We start from the raw sequence: 24,569 nt of genomic DNA on the forward strand, positions 1-24,569 counted from the left end.
TTGAACTTTGTGACCTTTTGCCACATTTCAGGCTTCAAACATAAAGATATAAAACTATTTTTTTTGTGAAGAATCAACAAGTGGTACACAATCATGAAGTGGAATGACATTTATTGCATATTTCAAACTTTTTTAACAAATCAAAAACTGAAAAATTGGGCGTGCAAAATTATTCAGCCCCCTTAAGTTAATACTTTGTAGCGCCACCTTTTGCTGCGATTACAGCTGTAAATCGCTTGGGGTATGTCTATCAGTTTTGCACATGGAGAGACTGACATTTTTTCCCATTCCTCCTTGCAAAACAGCTCGAGCTCAGTGAGGTTGGATGGAGAGCATTTGTGAACAGCAGTTTTCAGTTCTTTCCACAGATTCTCGATTGGATTCAGGTCTGGACTTTGACTTGGCCATTCTAACACCTGGATATGTTTATTTTTGAACCAATCCATTGTAGATTTTGCTTTATGTTTTGGTCATTGTCTTGTTGGAAGAAAAATCTCCGTCCCAGTCTCAGGTCTTTTGCAGACTCCATCAGGTTTTCTTCCAGAATGGTCCTGTATTTTTCTCCATCCATCAATTTTAACCATCTTCCCTGTCCCTGCTGAAGAAAAGCAGGCCCAAACCATGATGCTGCCACCACCATGTTTGACAGTGGGGATGGTGTGTTCAGGGTGATGAGCTGTGTTGCTTTTACGCCAAACATAATGTTTTGCATTGTTGCCAAAAAGTTCAATTTTGGTTTCATCTGACCAGAGCACCTTCTTCCACATGTTTGGTGTGTCTCCCAGGTGGCTTGTGGCAAACTTTAAACAACACTTTTTATGGATATCTTTAAGAAATGGCTTTCTTCTTGCCACTCTTCCATAAAGGCCAGATTTGTGCAATATACGACTGATTGTTGTCCTATGGACAGAGTCTCCCACCTCAGCTGTAGATCTCTGCAGTTCATCCAGAGTGATCATGGGCCTCTTGGCTGCATCTCTGATCAGTATTCTCCTTGTATGAGCTGAAAGTTGAGGGACAGCCAGGTCTTGGTAGATTTGCAGTGGTCTGATACTCCTTCCATTTCAATATTATCGCTTGCACAGTGCTCCTTGGGATGTTTAAAGCTTGGGAAATCTTTTTGTATCCAAATCCAGCTTTAAACTTCTTCACAACAGTATCTCGGACCTGCCTGGTGTGTTCCTTGTTCTTCATGATGCTCTCTGCACTTTTAACGGACCTCTGAGACTATCACAGTGCAGGTGCATTTATACGGAGAGTTGATTACACACAGGTGGATTGTATTTATCATCATTAGTCATTTAGGTCAACATTGGATCATTCAGAGATCCTCACTGAACTTCTGGAGAGAGTTTTCTGCACTGAAAGTAAAGGGGCTGAATAATTTTGCCTGCCCAATTTTTCAGTTTTTGATTTGTTAAAAAAGTTTGAAATATCCAATAAATGTCATTCCACTTCATGATTGTGTCCCACTTGTTGTTGATTCTTCACAAAAAAAAATAGTTTTATATCTTTATGTTTGAAGCCTGAAATGTGGCAAAAGGTCGCAAAGTTCAAGGGGGCCGAATACTTTCACAAGGCACTGTAATTGAGGGTTTGTGGATTACGTTAAGGGACATTTCCATTCCCTATATAACACAAGACACTGCGATAACATTCACCCCCCCCACCTCATGTAGTCAATTCTCTAATCAGACACTGGGGGTACCAACCATACTCTGGAATTCTTATTTTCACATTGCCAAAACCTCATCATCCCTCAATAACTTCAAGCGAAGACTGGGTCAGCCTGCTGAACCAAACTACTCAGTAATCTCCTTCATATAGCCCAACTCACACACACACATGTAAACAAAACATGTGTTTATTTTGTGATTCTTTCAGGTCATTTGTACATTTGATTAGTGTTTTAACTAACCTTCTATTTTTGTATCTAGTTTTGTGGTGAGGTATTTATTTAAGCTCTAAAACCTGCACACGGTTTATTTTTTAAATATCTGTAAAATGTCCAGCAATGTGATTGCAATGGTTTAGTCACCGCCAAAAACAATTTCCTTCACTGTTCACTTGCTATTTTCAAAGGTTGTCAGTTACCTCAGAATACCACAAGTACCCTTGTGACACCTCCGTTGTATCCCTCGACTCCAATGAAAAGGACACGCCATCATAAGGTTTCTGACACAGACGGCTTCGTCAACAACAGAAATGTATTACGTGAAAAGTTGCATTAGTAAATACCCGGCTTGATGAGAGTAGGTTAATTACCCAGCCAAGCAGATACTAGTAGTAATTGTGAAGTGTAGTCTTGACTTGTTCAAACCTCAACATTTTTTATCCATTTAACCTTAACTAGGCAAGTCAGTTGAGAACAAATGATGGCCAAACTCTAACGACACTGGGCCAATTGTGCGCGACCCTATAGGACTTCCGGTTATGATACAGCCTGGAATCAAACCAGGGTCTGTAGTGACTCCTCTAGCACTGAGGTGCAGTGCCTTGGGAGGCCATAGTACCGGTTTGTGCCATTGGTAATAGAATAGTGACTGTGTATGTGTGGCACCAGTACATGGACACTTGCAAGATGAAGTCGTCTGGATACTGATCTGGCATTCTGCATGAACATTTTAGACAAAAAAATATTTAATTGAATGGTATCAGTCAATATGGGGAGGAAGAAACCCTGTGTATTCTGCAACCAGGATCAGGAAACTCGTTGATTACAGGACACCACAGATGTTTGCCACGGTAGCCTATTACCACCAGACAAAATGCCGATAGTCACAGTATCGGCTGGGAATGACGATGAAAGATGCACATTGGTATATTAGAACACTGCTTCTATGGTAATATGTAAAGGGTTGTTTATTCTACATTTGAAAGTTATCAAAACGCTTAGTATAGATTATCTTCATAAATTGCATTCTGATATTACTCTGTAGGCTACGGACCTATTCAAAGCTTCCTCCGGCATCTCACCATACATCTGCCTGTAGTTATTGAACTGAACCTGCAAGAGGTTGATATGTTGTGATTGAGAAGGGGGAAACCACTTTGGGAAAGGTTCTGACAGATGGGTGTGTCTTGGTGGTGGCAAAGACACACCCAAGCCAACTCATGTTTGGCTTCTATCTTGGCGCTGGAATGTAATTGTCCTGTGTGGCTCAGAATGGTGCTTGCAAAATCAGAGTTGTGGGTTTGATCCCCACAGGGGACTAGTATGAGAGTCACTCACTACTGTAAATCGTTCTGCTAAATGACTCAATCTTTAGCGGGTGTTTTACAGGCTCCTGACCAATTCTGCTATTTTGTCTTCAACATAATGTTTCTGCCATCGTTTCCTATGACCAAAAAGACAACTTATACTAAGAAACTTGACTTGCATTGTAAACGTTCAGGCAGTAAAGTACAAAACATATCACAATGTACCGCCATAAAAAATGTTTTAAAAAATTGTTAGTTGGAACTCAATCTACACTCAACGGCCAGTTTATTAGGTACACCACCCGTTCACAAAAATGGATGGCTCCTATAGCCACATTAAGCAGGCAGAGGCATCAACGCATTCAGTTACTGTTTGATTTAACTAAGTGACTGAGCATAGTATGACCATGGGTGCCAGGCAAGCTGGATCCAGTATCTGCCAACCTCTTGGGCTTTTCACACACGACAGGGTCTAGGATTTACAGAGAATGGTGCAACAAACAAAAAAGCATCCAGTCAGCAGCAGTCATGCCTGTGGGTGAAAAACAGGTTGTTGATGAGATGTCGATGGAGATGTCGATGCAAGACAGGAGGGCCACAGACATAACGTCGTATCTCGGAACGCACAACTCATCGATCCTCGTCACGGATGGGCTATTGCAGCAGACACCCACTCCTATCATCTGGGCACAAAAAAAAAAATCCTGGTTCCCGTTGCACCATGCTGACAGCAGTCAAGATTTGGAGTAAACAGTATTAATCCATGGACCCATCCTGCTGGCAGTGGTGTACGAGTATGGGGACTGTTTTCCTGGAACACGTTAGGTCCCTTGATACCAACTGAGCAACAAACATTTGAAACCTTGTAGAACCCATGCCCAAAGAATTCAGGCTGTTCTGGAGGCAAAGAGTGGTCTGACCCAGTACCTAGTTAACTGGCAAGTTAGTGTATACAGTAGATGTAAATGCAGCAAGCAGGTAAGACTCGTCACTTTTTCCTCATTCCTCTTTTCCATATTCTTGAGCCCTCATTCTCAATGTTAGCCAGAAATTAGACAACACAAAATGTCTACCACAAAACAATCTGGCAAAGTGCATACGAATAAGTCAGTTTAATATACCCGTAATACAAAAATACATGCATTTCCCCTTCCATTGAGTCTTTTGTGTTCCACAGAGGCATGGCCATAGTGACAGCACCTGGAGGGGCAGTGGGGCCAGGCTGTACCCGATTCTCCACCCACCTCCTAAAGTGTGCACCTCCATCTTCCCTGTCATGGAATTAGCAATGGTGGAAACATCCCCCAGCCAATTCTTACACCAATCCAATGCTTTGAAATCGATGACTGAGTGTGCAAGTGCACACTTTGGTAGCAGAGTAGAATTTAGATGCAAGCAGTGGTGTGTTTTGACTGACAGACGGTGCTTCTACTGGGCCTGGAGCTGTCCTCTGGTCCACCTGTTTGTGGTAGTCATTCAGCTTGTCCTGCAGTTTCTTGTACATCTGAGATGGAGAGGACAAGTAATGAGGAGTATGGTGGTGCATGTTAACTTTTAAACTGAGGACAGTCATGTCAGGTTTGATGTCAAGTCAGCACAGGTTGTCAAACAGATTTCAAAAACAGTATCTCGAAACAACTTACTCTGGCGTTGGTCTGGGTCTTGTTGAGCGACTGGAGGAGCTGGTCGATGGATGTGTATGGGAGCCACACCAATGGCGCTGTGGCTGAGAGGGGCCTCTGTACAACACCATTACCAGAGAGAAACAATTAAAGGACAAACATTTGACTTTTCAATCCATTATATTGACATTTTAGACCCTTCTCTAGAGATAAGAATCAAGTGTGTTCAACTAAGATGGGTAAAGCAACCATGCATCATAAACATGGGAAGTGACGTACACCGAGTGTACAAAACATTAGGAACACCTTCCTAATTATTGAGTCGCATCCCCTTTTGTCCTCAACAGCCTCAATTCATTGGGGCATGGACTCTAAGGTGTCGAAAGCGTTCCACAGGGATGCTGGTCCATATTGACTCCAATGCTTCCCACACTTGTGTAGATGTCATTTGGATGGTGGATCGTTCTTGATACGCAGGAAACTGTTGAGTGTTAAAAACCTAGCAGCTTTTTAGTTATTGACACAGGTGCACCAGACACCTACCATACCGTTCTTTGTCCTGCCTAGTCACCCGCTGAATGGGACACAAATATTCCATGACTCAAGGCTTAACAATCCTTCTTTAACCCGTCTCCTCTCCTTCATCTACACCGATTGAAGTGGATTTAACAAGTGACATCATAGCTTTCACCTGGTCAGTCATGTAAAGAGCAGCTGTTCCTAATATTTTATACACTCAGTGTATAGTGTACCTCGATGCCAAAGTACTGGTGTCCCTTCCCCAGGAGGGCATCTACATACTCCAACACCAGCTCAGCTGCTGCCTTCAGCAGGTCGTAGTTCAGGTAGAGCCGTAACAACGCTGCAGCATCCACCCCCTAAACAAAACAAGCTTGTTTTATCATACATGGGGAGCAAATACAACTACAAAAAGGTACATTTACGGACTCTTCCATTTAATTCATATCTAGGGGTCCTTCTCAGAAAATATGTCTTGCATTTAGGGCAATATAAATACATTGGACCAGTAGGGACACCATCTCCACTGCAGAGGCGCTGCCTGCAACACCACACACAGAACTGTGTTACATTTCTGGTGTTCGATTAGGGGTTTCGTTTCCTTACAGGAATAATGTTCCCCCCTCTAAATGATCACATTAAGAGGTATCAAGGCAAAACATCATTGGCGATGGCTTACTGACAAGTCACTTTCCATTCACTTTTGGGAATATGTTATCAGTGTTGTTTGTACCTGCAATGGCAGTGGAGGGTGATGCTGAGCCAGGGTGAGGCGGCTACGGGCAAGGGCGTACTCCTTCTGAAGGTCCTTTAGCACCAGGATGTCTCTGACCACTCACTGCAGGGACACGGATGTTAACTCAAAATGACACAACAACAAGGTTCCAGTTTAACAAGGTTTAAGCAACCGTATTAGCACAATACACGGTTGCCATTGCACTCAGGCCAGGAGCATCAACTACGAGACACGGGCACACTAACAGTGATAGCCCCGTAATAACAGAAATATAGAGATACTTAAAACATTAACTTAACGGACAAACAATTACAATACTGTAGAATTTAAAGAGCATGTTATCATACACACTTCCCACCATGTCCCAAACATAGTGGTGTAAAGATGGTAATGACCAAAAAGGAACATTTATAGCAGTAAATTATAATCACCACAAATAGTTATCAATGCCTATCGTATCTCACCTGGACCAGTCGTAAACTCTCCATCGTAGTTCCTCTTTGGTGAATGCAGCGGGCCTCTCATACACCGCTCTAGAGGTGGGTTGGACAATCCAGGCGTAGACAGTTGAGGGAGGCCAGGCAACAGTAGACCCAGTTGAGTCACCTCCCGGCCCAGACGCATGCCGTACTCAAACATCACCCTACCCGCTGGAGGACACAGATTGGGCAAAACACATCAGAAAGAAATACCGCCAGCCTCATTTCTAAACTAAGTGCTAATATCTGACAGAGTCCCAGGCTCTTCTCACCTTCCCTGTAGTTGTGTCTGTTGATGTGGAAGGCGTAGAGCAGCTCGTAGTAGTTGTGGGACATCAGGTCCACTGCTCTGGACTCTTGATGCTGACCACCTGCAGCCAGAAAAGAAACAAGGTCCAAAACTTGATCTGATTAATCTAATACATTTATATAGTCCATAATGCGCTCTAACCAAATGTAAAGAGAATGTACAGTCGTGGCCAAAAGTTTTAAGAATGACAAATATTAAATTCCACAAAATTTGCTGCTTCGGTGTCTAGATATTTGTCAGAAGTTACTATGGAAAACTGAAGTATAATTACAAGCATTTCATAAGTGTCAAAGGCTTTTATTGACAATTACATGAAGTTGATGCAGAGTCAATATTTGCAGTGTTGACCCTTCTTTTTCAAGACCTCTGCAATCCGCCCTGGCATGCTGACTAATGGCAGCCCATTCTTGCATAATCAATGCTTGTAGCTTGTCAGAATTTGTGGGGTTTTGTTTGTCCACTCGCCTCTTGAGGATTGACCACAAGTTCTCAATGGGATTAAGGTCTGGGGGGTTTCCTGGCCATGGACCCAAAATATTGATGTTTTGTTCCCCGAGCCACTTAGTTATCACTTTTGCCGTATGGCAAAGTGCTCCATCATGCTGGAAAAGGCATTGTTCGTCACCAAACTTCCTGGATGGTTGGGAGAAGTTGCTCTCTGAGGATGTGTTGATACCATGCTTTATTCGTGGCTGTGTTCTTAGGCAGAATTGTGAGCCCTCTCCCTTGGTTGAGAAGCAACCCCACACATGAATGGTCTCAGGATGCTTTACTGTTGGCATGACACAGGACTGATGGTAGCAGTCACCCTGTCTTCTCCAGACAAGCTTTTTTCCAGATGCCTCAATCGGAAAGGGGATTCAGAGAAAATGACTTTACCCCAGTCCAATCCCTGTACCTGTTGCAGAGTATCAGTCTGTCCCTGTTGTTTTTCCTGGAGAGAAGTGGCTTCTTTGCTGCCCTTCTTGACACCAGGCCATCCTCCAAAAGTCTTCACCTCACACCTGCCTGCTGCGATTCCTGTGCAAGCTCTGTACTGGTGGTACCCTGATCCCGCAGCTGAAGCAACTTTAGGAGATGGTCCTGGAGCTTGCTGGAGTTTCTTGGGCGCCCTGAAGCCTTCACAACAATTGAACCGCTCTCCTTGAAGTTCTTGATGATCCGATAAATGGTTGATTTAGGTGCAATCTTACTGGCAGCAATATCCTTGCCTGTGAAGCCCTTTGTGCAAAGCAATGATGACGGCACGTGTTTTTCCGTGCAGGCAACCATGGTTAACAGAGAAGAACAATGATTCCAAGCACCACCCTCCTTTTGAAGCTTCCAGTCTGTTATTCGAACTCAATCAGCATGACAGAGTGATCTCCAGCCTCCTCGTCAACACTCACCTGTGTTAACGAGAGAATTACTGACATGATGTCAGCTGGTCCTTTTGTGGCAGGGCTGAAATGCAGTGAACATTTTTTTGGGGGGTTCATTTGCATGGCAAAGAGGGACTTTGTAATTAATTGCAATTCATCTGATCGCTCTTCATAACATTCTGGAGTATATGCAAATTACCATCATACAAACTGAGGCAGCAGACTTTGTGAAAATGAATATTTTTGTCATTCTCAAAACATTTGCCCACTACTGTATTTGTGTCTACCTCATCGTGCAGGTTGACGTAGGAGAACTGGACCAGGTCCTGAAGTTGAGAACGCTTACACAGAACCACAACAAGCTGACGCAAACAGTCTAACTGGCTGCTGGAGTCAGGGTTCTGTGTGAGGGCTTCGTAGGCTTGGCTGTTGTGTCCAGATGATGCGGGTCCACAGGGCAGCCTGACTCACTGGGTCATTGACGGCCTCCGTGACGGCCAGAGTGGCTAGATGGATGACCAGCTCTGGCAGACCAATGTCCTCCAGCAACCGCAGCACCTAACACACACTTGAGAATAAGTAAAAACACTACAAAAAAAGAAAAAAAACTAATTCCACACACACATCCAGATTGAAAGGGTTCGTAGGGCACGAGCACCCAACTACATTTAATAAATAATCCAATAATATATTATTTAAAGAACGTGTTCCCATAGTAACCTTGTTGTAGTACTGTAGTCTCGGTGCAGCCGCAGCTTCCTCCTCGGCTCCTGTCAATCTCAAAAGAAACTCCTCCCTCTCCACCTCTGCCGCCGCCTCCTGGAAACACTGCAGTGCCTGGACACAAAATGCCACAAATGGGGGTCAGAAAACAGCTACTGGTGCTGCTCTGTCACACCTGTGAAGCAACAACTTTCAGCCACTACACCTTCTGTACTATCGCAACAACTCTTCCCATGGTCATAATGACACGTTGAAATGCAACCGCGACCCTTAAAGTGGAACTGACTCCATTTGAGCAACATGATATCTGATTAACATATGTTAATGTGAACCCCCAGGAAGCATGACACTTTAAAACATTCTGACAAGTGAGCACTTAGTATACGTAAACTTAAATGACCAGATCTAAGGCATTTGTGAAAGTTCTATAGCAATATAGAGTGGGAAAGCAGCCATGCGTTTGGACAATTAACTGCAGTAAATATAACATCCCTCATCCAGGACCAGCGTCTACGCAGGCCGGTGCGCCATAGCCAAATCGGAGCTACAGTAGGCCTTTATTTGCCTCAGGCCTGCAATCGTTCACAGTGAACTGGACTGTGTGTTTTCAGGCAATTACAGTAGTACGACTTTTGATCAATAGAACGCAGTCGCCAAAAGCCTCAAAATACACCTGCATGGATTTCTGCAAATATGTCAATACCACTTGGGAGTCCTCTTACATTTGGGAACTTTACAGTCCTATTGATCAAACAAACATGAAAAGGTAGGCTCTCTCTCCCTCAGTTATGGACATCAACATAAAGATCAACAATTAATGCTAGCCAGAGAAAGATGAGCTAACATTAACGAAGGAACATTAGATAAACCAAAACTTCAACTAGTTGGCCGTCAAAATTGCACTGATAAATGATAGGGAATTGTAGCCTTTTCGTTCTTCTGCAGCTTACCTGCTAACAACGCATGCTTGTCCCAACCAAGCACCCAAAGTTAACTGATTGTATTGTCATTCCCAGCCTTTGTTACATTCGTCCTTTTTTTAATCCAAAATATTGAGCCTTTGAAACTGAAACGGTGCATCCCGAATGTAGGTAGCAAACATTGTACCAGGACAGCTGTGATTTACAACCTGATAGCAATAGTTTGGCTGGCTTGCTAGCTAGCTAGCTCCAGACACAAATGAGAGAATGCCTTACTCTGACCATTTTACTCAACCTAACAGAGCTGGTTAGGCTGTTTACAGGTTATCCAGAGCATTCATGACTTTGCCTACGTTTACTGACACCAGCCACATTCAGCAGGTGTTGATGTTTGTAAATTCATCAGTTATTCTGAGCTCTGGCATACTCAGATGAGTGCTCTGAGATATGCTAACTGGATAACAGTCGTTCAAGTTCTTGCTAGCTAACCAAATGACACCTGCATCTCTAGCTGTGTATAGCCACCGGAAAACGATATGAGGGGAAAAAGTCATTCGACCCACTCCTCCAATGACATGACATCTTCCTAGCAGCTAGCTAACATTACGCTCCGTGTTTTTAGCTTGTTGCCTATTAGCCACATTATGACCGACTTGTGATCATCGCCGTTGTTAGTTTGATTGTATTGTCATTCCCAGCCTTTGTTACATTCATCTGTTTTTGTACAAAATTAGACATTGAAACACTGCATCCCTGAATGAAGGCAGCAAAACATTGTACCAGGCCAGCTGTGATTTACCTGATAGCAATCATTTTTAACTACCAAGAAATGTACTGGTGAATTATATACACTGAACAAAAATAACACACACCATGTGTTGGTCCCATGTTTCATGACCTGAAATAAAAGATCTCAGAAATGTTCCATACACACAAAAAAAAAAAACATTTTCAAATTGTGCATAAGTGTTTACATCAATGTTAGTGAGCATTTCTCCTTTGCCAGGAAAATCCATCCACCTGACAGGTGGCATATCAAGAAGCTGATTAAACGGAATCTTCATTACACAGGGGCACCTTGTGCTGGGGGCAATAAAAGGCCACTAAAATGTACAGTTGTGTCACAACAATGCCACAGATTTCTCAAGTTCTCCACCAGAAATTTTGCCTGACAATTTAATATTAATTTCTCTAACATAAGCCGCATCCAATGTAGTTTTAGAGAATTTGGCAGTACGTTGAACCGGCCTCAACTGCAGACCATGTGTAATCAAGCCAGCCCAGAACCTCCACATCTGGATTCTTTACCTGCGGGATCGTCTGAGACCAGCCACCCGGACAGCTGATAAAACAGTAGTATTTCTGTATGTAATAAAGCCCTTTCGTGGGGAAAAACTCCTGATTGGCAGGGCCTGGCTCCCAAGTGGATGGGTCTATGCCCTCCTAGGCCCACCTATGGAATGTTGAGGCAAATCAAAAAAAAGGTTCTATCTTAAAGTTTTTGACTGATATGATTGTCTGTTTGTTCCATATGTGAAAAGAAGTTAAAAACGCTGTTAGTTCCACTTTAAAACCACACACCTCCTGTCCCTCTCCGTTGGCCAGGTAACATTGGCCCAGCATGAAGCGGCAGGAGCCCACGTTAACCTGACACCACGGCCCAATGAGACGCATATACTCCTGAAGGGAGAGAAAAGGAGAGCTTAAGAAAATATTATATTTAAAAATGCATCAGTTGGCTAATTAATTAAATCTGCCTAAATCAATAAATACATATTTATTGTCCCAATTAGGACATTGGTTATGCAGTCAAGGTAACAAAAAAAAAAAATTAAAACATGATGCAACACAAATAGTGTGTTAGAGAGTTGAGTCCGTGGGAAGCGTCTCACCTGTAGTTGTGCGTACTGGCAGTTGTCCATCAGACACTCAGGGAACTGGAAGCTAAGGTTGTTGGGCCAGCTATAAAGATAGTGTTAAGGGCCAACCTTGACATTATTTACAGTGCACCTCATTGCAACCCTCTAAGGCTAAAGTCAAATCTTTGCCTAAAGCACATCAAATGTAGCTTCGCCTCACTTTAATAGCATAGCATGTGCTAGCCATGTGGTGTGTAATAACCTTGCGTAAAGCATATTAACTCTAGCCTCGACTAGCCTAGCAGTGTATGAGGACAGAAATAACATTGCCTAAATATCCATTTTGGGGCTCGCCCAGCTTAAAAATATGCCAGCTGTGTAGATAACCTTTCCTAGGGAAACACCAACTTTTGATTAGCCAAGCACAGTCCTGTGTGTGGTAGGATACAGTTGCCGAGCCAGCAGGGTGACCATGCTGGAGACCATGTGGGGCCAGTGGAGCAGGGCTGTGCTGCTTGGAGTAGATTTGGGTAATGATGGCCTTCCGCGCTACGCTCTGGTAGAACAGCTCCACCACCGTCTGGGGGCTCCGGACTAAGGGGAAAAGAAAACGGAGTTGGATATAGGGATCTGATCAGGAAAATTCAGACAAAAGTATGATATTGGTTTGGGTTATCTAGGCATATTGCAATGATGTATGAATAGAGGGCAATGTCAGAAAAGCAGGAATTCCTGATTAAAACAGGAAAAAAAGTAATTTCTTAGAGAGACGGAGGCTACACATAGGACCTGACCTGATCTGTTGCTAGCCATAGCTGGAGAATCAGACAGCTCCAGGACTGACAGGTGCTGTAGGTTGACATCTCTGGAGGGAGAACACAATGTCAACCAGGCAGAATTCACTGAATTCAATACTGTGTGTTGTGTTGCGATGGAATGTGTGTTTGTGTGCGTGCGTACATGATGTCAAGAGGCTCTGTGGTGGTCAGGCTCTGGGTGATGTGTTTGAGGAGAGAAGCGGGGGGGATCAGGTCCTGTTGTAGCTGGAGCAACGGAGGCCCTCCACCCGGGAACACACACACAGTTTAGTCAAAAGAGCAGACTGACGGGCCATATTTAGTCGACTGGTGAATTGTTTGTTGGTCGACCAAGATTCATTCAGTCAGCAGTAACAAAAAAATATATTTTATCATGGTGTACAAGACACCCGTCTGATAGTGCACCTGTCTATGTGGACTAATCCATTGTGGAGGCCGTGAGGATGGCAGTCATTCACTAAGACATGCGCTATTGAAATTGTATATGGTTATATTACCTAAGAACAATGGTGCAACACTAATACAAATATTTTATAAAAAAATGCACTTTCTCCCGCGTTGGATAGTGGTCGCTCTCCACGGTTCTGAAACATCAATGTGCTGTTGAATTGGCGCCTTTTCCTAGACCATGTTGCTGTGTGCATAATATCAAAGTTAACCAGCATATTGGTGTTGAGAACAATGCGGCGGAGGCTGCAGTTGGAGTTAGCAGAAGAGAAAAAGCCAACTTAATTAGGTCTATAATGAATGGCTTAACTTAAACACACCTGGCTTTATAAATCATACATATAAACAGAAATAAGACAGATCCTGCTTCTGTTTGTTTAATAGCCTACTGATTCCGTGAGCACCAAGCCTCAGCCACTACATGTTGGTCAAACAATTTCACAAATGTGGCTGTTTTAAAATCTTTGCCATGCTGTAATAAAGCCTTTAAACTTTTTTCCCCCATTAGAACAGCCTCTGGTATTACTTACAATTTATTTAGTGTTGTTTACACTTCGAAATATTTATACTAACCCTCCTTTTTCTTGATATTATTGTCATGGTCATCATTATAATAAGTAATGTCATCAATAGGCTTAGTATAGCAGCCTTGTATGACAACCATCGAGCTGTAGGCCAAAGAGCGCATCCTGTTTATTGTTAATACTGTAACTTAGGCATGCATTTCAATTAGTGATGCACCGATATGACATTTTCGGCCAATACCGATGTCCAATATTTTCCTTGCCAAAAAAAAACTGATACCAATACTTAATATTTTAGCGGCCTTAAGTATTCTAGTACAGTTAAATAGTTAACACGGACGCAGCAGTCTAAGGCACTGCATCTCAGTGCAAAAGGCGTCACTACAGTCCCTGGTTCAAATCCAGTCTATCACATCCGGCTGTGATTGGGAGTCCCATAGGGCAGCGCACAATTGGCCCAGCATCGTCCGGGTTTGGCCGGCATTGTAAATAAGAATTTGTTCTTAACTGACTTGCCTAGTTAAATAAAGGTTTATATTGTAAAAATTATATTGTAATCCAACAGCACCTGTTTGGCACACATCATATGCATGCAGTGCTTGCTCCTTACCCAGTATTTTCCACAACTAGTCATTTATTCCACACATCTGACTTTCCCTTTACCCCCTGAACAACCAGTAAAGATTCCCGTTTCGAGTTGGTTCGTCACGTCCTTTGTATTCATTTTGCTGTCACATGTGTTCAGAGTTTCTTATAACCAATTTATTAATGGGATTATGATATGCTATAGGTCAGGCCCCATTGGTCCCGTGCATGCAATGCATACGTGTCAAGTAAAGAAAGCAAAGGTTGAGGGAATAGGGAATGCTTTTCCTAAACAAATGAGGGATTTTGGTAACAAAAATTCAGTCAGAAATGGCTGTAATTATGTTGCAGCTTCAGCAACATGGACAGCGTGATAAACACTTGACGTTTTGTAGTGTTAGCTGCAGCATGGAGGAGAGAGACAATGGGTGCTAGTCACACGGTCACTCACTAATTCTTACCACAGCAAAGCAAGTCTGCAATTGCGGTCTGTCTGCAATTGACAGTCTCTGGTCATTAATGTGTCTTAATTATTTCAAACAGTGCGCTTAGAATTAGACAAGCTCAGTGCATATAGTTGGTTTGATTAAAACACAGGCTGTGTCTACAAAAATAAGTTGTACGATTCCGATTGGTCGAAAGAACAGTCTTCTCTCAGTCAACCAAGATTTGTTTTTGTTGGGGGTCAGCCCTAGTGTGATGTGTTTGTATTTCTGTCTCAGTGTGTGTGTACTACTACTACTTACATTGTCTCCTAGACGTAGAGCTGCTGCAGTATGAGCAGGTCCCTACAGAACAGGGCTCTGGTCATGGCCATCTGACAGACAGCCTGACACACCACAGCTACGGCCACACTGCTACCATACAGCTGGGACAGACTGCTCCGCCACGACAGGGACTGGCCTGCTGGGGGGCACACATCAGTTTAAACCGGTCCATTTTCACACAGACTAAGCTCAAAACATTCAGTTTAACTTCCTATTCAAATAATAATAAAAACTAAACTTACCGGTCAATAAATGACACCATATAGAATTATCTAGGGCAAATCTGTGTTGATTTACAGTACCAGTCATAAGTTTGGACACCTACTCATTCAAGGATTTTTATTTATTTTTACCATTTTCTACATTGTAGAATAATAGTGAAGACAAACTATGAAATCATGAGGTAAGCGAAGTTCAATCAAAATATAATTTTAGATTCTTCAAAGACACCCTTGACAATTTTGCACACTTGGCATTCTCTCAACCAGCTTCACCTGTAATGCTTTTCCAACAGTCTTGAAGGAGTTCCCACATATGCTGTGCACTTGTTGGCTGTTCTCTCTTCACTGTGCGGTCCAAGTCATCCCAATTCAAATCAAAAATGTATTTGTCACGTGCGCCGAATACAACAGTGAAATGCTTACTTACAGACTCTCACCAATAGGTAAGTAAAGAAATAAAACAGTAAGAAGACAGGCTATATACAGTAGCGAGGCTATAAAAGTAGCTAAAAATAGTGCAAAAAAAGGTATTTGGTGAATAGGTGGCGTAAAGAAATAAAAACAATAGTAAAAAGACTGAAAAACAATAGCGGGGCTAAATACAGTAGCGAGGCTACATACAGACACCGGTTAGTCAGGCTGATTGAGGTAGTATGTACATGTAGATATGGTTAAAGCGACTATGCATGTAAGATGAACAGAGAGCAGCAGTAGCGTTAAAGAGGGGTTGGCAGGACACAATGCAGATAGGCTCCGCACTGCTAAAGCTAACTCTCTCTCCTCTGCTCTCATCCTTCTAGACCTATCGGCTGCCTTCGATACTGTGAACCATCAGATCCTCCTCTCCACCCTCTCCGAGTTGGGCATCTCCGGCGCGGCCCACGCTTGGATTGCGTCCTACCTGACAGGTCGCTCCTACCAGGTGGCGTGGCGAGAATCTGTCTCCTCACCACGCGCTCTCACCACTGGTGTCCCCCAGGGCTCTGTTCTAGGCCCTCTCCTATTCTCGCTATACACCAAGTCACTTGGCTCTGTCATAACCTCACATGGTCTCTCCTATCATTGCTATGCAGACGACACACAATTAATCTTCTCCTTTCCCCTTCTGATGACCAGGTGGCGAATCGCATCTCTGCATGTCTGGCAGACATATCAGTGTGGATGACGGATCACCACCTCAAGCTGAACCTCGGCAAGACGGAGCTGCTCTTCCTCCCGGGGAAGGACTGCCCGTTCCATGATCTCGCCATCACGGTTGACAACTCCATTGTGTCCTCCTCCCAGAGCGCTAAGAACCTTGGCGTGATCCTGGACAACACCCTGTCGTTCTCAACTAACATCAAGGCGGTGGCCCGTTCCTGTAGGTTCATGCTCTACAACATCCGCAGAGTACGACCCTGCCTCACACAGGAAGCGGCGCAGGTCCTAATCCAGGCACTTGTCATCTCCCGTCTGGATTACTGCAACTCGCTGTTGGCTGGGCTCCCTGCCTGTGCCATTAAACCCCTACAACTCATCCAGAACGCCGCAGCCCGTCTGGTGTTCAACCTTCCCAAGTTCTCTCACGTCACCCCGCTCCTCCGCTCTCTCCACTGGCTTCCAGTTGAAGCTCGCATCCGCTACAAGACCATGGTGCTTGCCTACGGAGCTGTGAGGGGAACGGCACCTCAGTACCTCCAGGCTCTGATCAGGCCCTACACCCAAACAAGGGCACTGCGTTCATCCACCTCTGGCCTGCTCGCCTCCCTACCACTGAGGAAGTACAGTTCCCGCTCAGCCCAGTCGAAACTGTTCGCTGCTCTGGCCCCCCAATGGTGGAACAAACTCCCTCACGACGCCAGGACAGCGGAGTCAATCACCACCTTCCGGAGACACCTGAAACCCCACCTCTTTAAGGAATACCTAGGATAGGATAAGTAATCCTTCTCACCCCCCCCCCCTTTTAAGATTTAGATGCACTATTGTAAAGTGGCTGTTCCACTGGATGTCATAAGGTGAATGCACCAATTTGTAAGTCGCTCTGGATAAGTGCGTCTGCTAAATGACTTAAATGTAAATGTAAATGTAATGTGCAGGAGCACTAGTTGGTCTGCCCAATTGAGGTAGTATGTACATGAATGGGTTGAGGCTGGGGGATTGTGGAGGTCAGGTCATCTGATGCAGCACTCCATCTTGGTCAAATAGCCCTTACACAGCCTGGATGTGTGTTTTGGCTCATTGTCCTGTTGAAAAATAAATGATAGTGGGACTAAGTGAAAACTAGATGGGATGGCGTATCGCTACATAATGCTGTGGTAGCCAAGCTGGTTAAGTGTGCCTTGAATTCTAAATAAAATCACTGACAGTGTCACCAGCAAAGCACCATCACACCTCCTCCATGCTTTACGGTGGGAAATACACATGCAGAGATCCATTCACCCACACTGCGTCTCACAAAGACACGGCGGTTGGAACCAAAAATGTCACATTTGGACATTCCAGGCCAAAGGACAGATGTCCACCGGTCTAATGTCCATTGCTCGTGTTTCTTGGCCCAAGCAAGTCTCTTCTTATTGGTGTCCTTTAGGAGTGGTTTCTTTGCAGAAATTCAACCATGCCTCTGAGCTGTGTGTTACTTGAACTCTGAAGCATTTATTTGTGCTGCAATTTCTGAAGCTTGTAACGCCAGTGAACTAATCCTCTGCAGCAGAGGTAACCCTGGGTCTTCCTTTCCTGTGGCAGACCTCATGAGAGCCAGCTTCATCATAGCCCTTGATGATGTCTTTTTTTAAATGTACTTAAAGAAACTTTCTTGAAATGTTCCGGATTGACTGACCTTCATGTCTTAAAGTAATGATGGGCTGTCATTTCTCTTTGCTTATTTGAGCTGTTCTTGCCATAATATGGACTTGGTCTTTTACCAAATAGGGCCAACTTCAAAACTGAGTGGCCCAAATGCATTAAGGAAAGAATTTCCACAAATTAACTTTTAACAAGGCACACCTGTTAATTGAAATGCATTCCAGGGGCTTATTTCATGAAGCTGGTTGAGAGAATGCCAAGACTGTGCAAAGCTGTCAAAGTAAAGGGTGGATCATTTAAAATCTCAAATATAAAATATATTTTGATTTGTTTAACACTTTTTTTGCTTAATACATGAAATAACACATGGAATCATGTATTATGTTTTCACTATTATTCTACAATGTAGAACATTTGACAAAATAAAAACCATGGAATGAGTAGGTGTGTTAACTTTTGACTGGTACTGTATATTAGCCATTGTATAGTGTGGTAGGTATAGCATGGTATAATATAGGTCTTACCTGTGGTGAGAGACCCTTCTCCTCCTGGCTCCGAGTCAGTCTCCAGGTCCATCTCTCTGATCAGCATGGCCATGGCTGCCAAAGGGTTACGGACGTCCTGTAGTTTGTTATGGATGTCCTCGATCACATTCTCACTACGATGGGAATGAAAGATGCATAACAGTCAGTCACGAAACTCCACATAGCACGGCAATGCCTGCATGTGAATGACCCATAGGAGGTCAAGAATATTTGTTGGTTGAAATTATTTTTCCTATGACAATTTTTCCCCAAATCATTAATTGACTTTCAACTGGCCTCCATAGACAGTACATAGTAATTTTCAAAAATTGTTGAGGTGTGCGCGTACTGACCTGCTGTTGGCCAGTAAGTTCTCCAGCAGCATCTCCGCACGGGCCCTCTCAGGTGACTGGAGATGTTCCAGGGCTTTCTCCATCGTGTAGGCCATGTCCCCCGGCACCGCGTCACTCACCAGCCTCAGACACTGCACCAGCTGCAGCACGTCACGACCAACCTCCGGGTCTGGACATAGGGAAACATGGTACGAGGAGAAACTGGGATGAGTTAGGGAGTCCTGCAGAGGCAAAATGGCAAACCATGTCTACCTTTTCAACAAGGAGAAACAAATTCACGTTGAAACACTTAAAGTGTGAATGGCTACACTTGACAAAAACCCAGTAGGTAAAGAGCTCTCGATCTAAAATGGCTACTATACATTCTCAGACACAGATGAATGAGAGAGGTCTTTACCCTCAGCCACAGGTGTCTCTTCCTCTGAGAACAGGTACTCAAAATACAGGTACAGGTGCTCCACAGCAAAGCAGGGCACCAGGAATGACACAAAGCCCTGGATCAAACAGTCACATATTCACTGCAATCCAGCAAAATTATTTTAATATGAAACATGAAAAAAATATGTTTTAAATGACCAGGTTTCCTTTGTCCCCTTTTGGGTCACATGGTCCCAAATCAACTAAACATATGCAAGAATGTAGTGTAATGTAGTCTCTTCCAATCTGTACCTTATTCAGCACACAAACCATGTGTGTATGTGGGTTGAGCAGCAGGCCCAGTGGTGTGGCCAGACCCTCCTGGTACTGTAGACAGCAGGCATAGAACTTGGACCAGAACTCCACCTGTAGCTGCCTGTACTCCTCCTGGCTGAACTCAAACTATGTCACACTGCTTTGCAGCTAGAGGGGGAAAGAGACATAAATGTAGGAAACGCAGCAGAAACAAGCTGAGAAAAAAGTCAGAAGGAGACGCTGTGTGAGTAAGCTGGAGAGAATACGCAGAAAGCAGGGAGCCTTGTCTAGCTTACCTCCTTCTCCACAGCGACAATAACCTCTTTCTTGAGGGTCTCCCATGGGAGATCAGTGATTCGCTCTGTGCCTCTCCTGTAAATCTGTAGGGCTTTGACTATAGCAGAGGCAGTGAATCTCAGGGGGGAGAAGAGCATGTCCAGGTAGGTCTCCTGTCATAACACAATAGATAGATATTTTTTTCTGATGTGGGAAGGCACAATAGTGACAATATGGAAAAAGAGGATACTGATAAATTGCAATGATGTTTGGATAGAGGGTGTCGTCATCAAATCAGGTTATGATTAATCAGTTAATTTAATAAATTAAATTCAGATTCATTAATTCAAATCCCATTTGATATCAGTGATGAATGATGTGGTGTTGTCTTACCCTGGGGTCCTGGTCTGCTCCGATGTGGACCTCTTCCTCAGGGCCAGGCTGCACAAACACCTGGTTCCACTGACCTGCCGTGGAACTGTGACGTCACAATGGAGGTAAGCAGAGTAGGAAATGGACAGCACTCCAAATTATATTCATTTCCCCCCAGAAAACTAAATTCACAATTTTACAGAGATCATCTCTTGATATATAGGCATACAAGTCCATTACACTATCCAAGTCCATTACACACTCCAGTTTCCTTACTGCCAGACTCAGGGCCAGGTCCCCAGGGCCCTGCTCACCTCTGGACAGGACACACACGGAGGGTTACACATACACACGAACAAAAGAACCAGGGTTGGTTTACACAATGGGGCGATTACACGGACCCAGACTCAATCTATTCATGAAGTAAAAAACATGTCTTTAACCTGATGGCAGTTGGCATCCAGCCAGCCAGTCTCTGAATCACAGAGCTTGTCTTCAGCTCCAGAATGGTCAACCTGGCCTGTGTGTCGTGTGGGGGCAGTGTGATGACCAGGATACCCCCTGCAGGTGATGCAAGGGCGTAATGGGCCTCTCCCTGGTGGCTGAGCCAGGCTGAGGCGGTGGGGCCTACTGTCTGGCCCGCAGGGCTGGGGATGACTCCGCTGTGGGCCGGGTCCTGCAGACTCATTTTCCCCACGTCTGCAAATATGGACTGCATCTCGAGCTCTGTCACCAGCTCCTGTAGTAGAGAGGTAAGAGAGAGAGAAAATTATATTTGTATACAGCACAGTGTGCTGGGAAAAGGTTGTGTTGCTCTGTCTGTCAGAAAAGTAAGAACATTGATTATGTCAACCAATTAAAAACAGAATGTTTCACACAAATAATTTCTCCCCACTCCACTGCGTCGGACATACGATTCATGCATTTTGGTTTAGAAGCACCCTAAAGAGGGACTTACACTGCGGTACATGCGTGTGGGGTGTGGCAGCACAGTCTGGTTGGTGACGATGAGGATGGTGACATTGTTGAGGGTCTCCTGGATGTGTACGCCTCCGGGCAGCAGAGGGCAGTGTGTGATCTTGAGTTTAACAGCACTGTTCAGTAGGTTGGTGTCCAGAGACTGCTGCACCAGCTGCACTGTGTCCCCGGAGGTGGACCTGGAGAGAAGACGTAGATGAGACAGCAAGTCAAAGCCAGATGGCCGTGGTATGTGCTGGGTGGATGGGAGGAAGTCACAGGATTACTATAGGGGATATGGGTGTACATCTGTGGATTAAGCAAATGAGGGGTTGAGGTCAGGTCAGATCCCCTTAAGGGAGAAATTATGGTGTATTACCCTCTTCCTGTCAAACCATATTTGATGTAAGGATTGGAGAGGAGGAGGAGGGCCTATATTGGAGTATGTACACTTGTGTTGGTGGAAACATGTTTTGTCTAATGCAGCTGTATTGATCCTCTGGGAAGAATAAACTTTGTTAAGCTTTCATAATGTCCATTGAGTGTTTTACTCAGCATTAGAACCTAACAGTACCTAGTGATGTTACGTTTGATACCGTCGAAATCGCTAAGCAGTTTACTTCCCTCAAGACTAGTCCAGGTGGAGTGGAAACGCACGTGCAAGCAGTTGATCCCGACATCACTTGGGTACACTGCAGCATCCACCGAGAGGCTCTTGCTGCCAAGGGAATGCCTGACAGCTTGAAATATGTTTTAGACACTTTGTGAAAATGGCTAACTTTGTTAAAGCAAGGCCCCTGAACTCTCGAGTGTTTTCTACACTATGCAAAGATATGGGCAGCGACCATGTAACGCTTTCACAACATACAGAAGTGCGCTGGTTATCAAGGAGCAAAGTATTGACACATTTTTTTTAAAATTGAGAGACGAGCTGAAATTTTCCTTTGACAGACAGAGGTGATGAGCAAATTGTTCAGCATGTTTTTTTTTTAAATCTGGTGGGACATAACCAGGACGCTACCCTAAACATTACATTCACTCCAAATTGAAACCTACAACCTGATTTTTGAATGGAATTTAATTGGAATGCTTCCTACACTCAAGGATTATTATTCCCAAACTAATAATTACGCCAACAGTTGTTGCCTTCTCACCAAGCTGCTTGAGTAGGGAACAGGAGGGCTTCTTAAAGACAAACTAACAGGTCTCTGAGAGACGGAATTCTTACTGGTTGGTAGGTGATCAAATACTTATGTCATACAATAGAATGCAAATTAATTACTTAAAAATCATACAATGTGATTTTCTGGATATTTGTTTTAGATTCCGTCTCTCACAGTTGAAGTGTACCTATGATAAACATTAAAGACCTCTACATGCTTTGTAAGTAGGAAAACCTGCAAAATCGGCAGTGTATCAAATATTTGTTCTCCCCACTGTATGTATGTATGTATGTATGTATGTATGTATGTATGTATGTATGTATGTATGTATGTATGTATATATATATATATATATATAAATATATAAATAGTCCGATTAATCAGTATCAGCCTTTTTTGGTCCTCCAATAATTGTTATCGGTGTTGAAAAATCATAATCGGTCGACCTCTAGACTCCATTGTATGATTTTTCGTGTGCAAATTAACTTGAGTTGACAATGTCATATGTGATATAGCGAAGCACCTGAGTGAGTTGGGTGCACAATTACGCAGGTACTTTCCCGAAACAGATGACACAAACAACTGGATTTGTCATCCCTTTCATGCCCTGCCTCCTGTCCACTTACCGATATCTGAACAAGTGAGCCTCATCGAAATTGCAACAAGTGGTTCTGTGAAAATTGAATTGAATCAGAAGCCACTGCCAGATTTCTGGATTGGGCTATGCTCAGAGTATCCTGCCTTGGCAAATCACGCTGTTAAGACACTGATGCCCTTGCAACCATGTACCTATACCGAGCGCGCTGACCCTGGTGCAGCTGAAGGTTAATTATTTGAAGGGGTACGGGACTATAAAAAGTTTGGGAACCACTGTTCTAGACGATTCTGTGCTTCCAACTTTGTGGCAACAGTTTGGGGAATGCCCTTCCCTGTGCACAAAGTGAGGTCCATAAAGAAATGGATTGTCTAGATCGGTGTGGAAGAATTTGCCTGGCCTGCAGAGCCCTGACCTCAACCCCATCAAACACCTTTGGGATGAATTGGTTACACCGACTGCGAGCCAGGCCGAATCGCCCAACATCAGTGCCCGACCTCAATAATCCTCGCGGCTGAATGGAAGCAAGTCACCACAGCAATGTTCCAACATCTAGTGGAAAGCCTTCCCGGAAGAGTGGAGGCTGTTATAGCAGGGGTGGGGGGGAGGGCAACCTCATTAATGCCCATGAATCTGGAATCAGATGTTCAACGTGCTGGTGTCCACATACACTACATGACCAATGGTATATAAGAACATACATAGCAAGCACAACTTGCAGGTAGCCTAGTGATTAGAGTATTGGGCTAGTAACTGAAAGGTTGCATGATCGAATCCCCAAGCTGACAATGTAAAAATCTGTCGTTCTGCCCCTGAACAAGGCAGTTAAGACTGTTCCTAGGCTGTCAGTGAAAATAAGAATTTGTTCTTAACTGACTTGCCTAGTTAAATAAAGGTTAAAAAAAACTCACCAGTGTATGAATCTGTTGCTAGTGATGGACAGGAGTTTTCCACTTCCCTCATAGTGAAAGCCTCCTACACTGTCTGGGTATATCACACTGCCAGGAAGAGCATTCAGACCCGTCGAGAAACCACACATGACAGTCTCAAACTGTTTAGGTCTGACAGGTGGTTGACCACTTGTTAGGTTTGCACCATCACAACGCTCTCTTTGCCCGATAACTAAAAGACAGCTGTCAATAAACGAGGAAAACCAGACTGTGGAAAGCTGCTAACAAACAACTCATTCACCAGAATACCAATACTTGAGAATGATTTCGGCATAAGGTGTAGCTAAAGCGGCGTACAGTACGGTTGGCTAACTTTGGTTTAGGTTGGCGCTCGGAGGTAACAAATGCACCTGCAGAGGATACCGTTATCATACTAACTAGCAATATAGCTTGTTGGCCACACGCCAGCTACATGATGTCAATAGTTACCATGCATGGTGGGTCACTCATGACCATATTCTATACACAGTTTGTCATATAAACAGTTCATATGAGCAAATAAAGAGCGGGTCACTCTTTTAATATCCATGAAGATGTACCTAGGTTTACAGTTATTTCCCGGAATGTTGGTAGGGTTTCCCTCTCAAACCGACTTATTTCTATGAAACTCCTTTCTAAAACCGCCGCCATCTTCCCCTCATTGAGTTGTGGGATTGACAAGGAAATATACCGCCTTCTCTTCTTCATTTTAAAACTGTATTAGCTAGCTTCTCCAGAGAGAACCTCTCTGGCTCTTATAAAACATAAGACCAATTAATTTAGCTACAGTAAATTAAGAAAAATAATACTAGGTGTAGCTAGTATTATGATTAAAAAAACATTTCACAAATAATA

The 24,569-nt window shown here is 43.8% G+C and overlaps 1 pseudogene; it reads right to left on the bottom strand.

Annotated features, from left to right (window-relative positions):
* Window positions 1-3,727: 3,727 nt before the first annotated feature.
* Window positions 3,728-24,365, bottom strand: LOC118396050 (nuclear pore complex protein Nup160-like; annotated as a pseudogene).
* Between the last annotated feature and the right edge of the window lie 204 nt (window positions 24,366-24,569).

The sequence above is a fragment of the Oncorhynchus keta genome, chromosome 17 (assembly GCF_023373465.1).
Source record: "Oncorhynchus keta strain PuntledgeMale-10-30-2019 chromosome 17, Oket_V2, whole genome shotgun sequence".
Classification (NCBI taxonomy): Eukaryota; Metazoa; Chordata; class Actinopteri; order Salmoniformes; family Salmonidae; genus Oncorhynchus; species Oncorhynchus keta.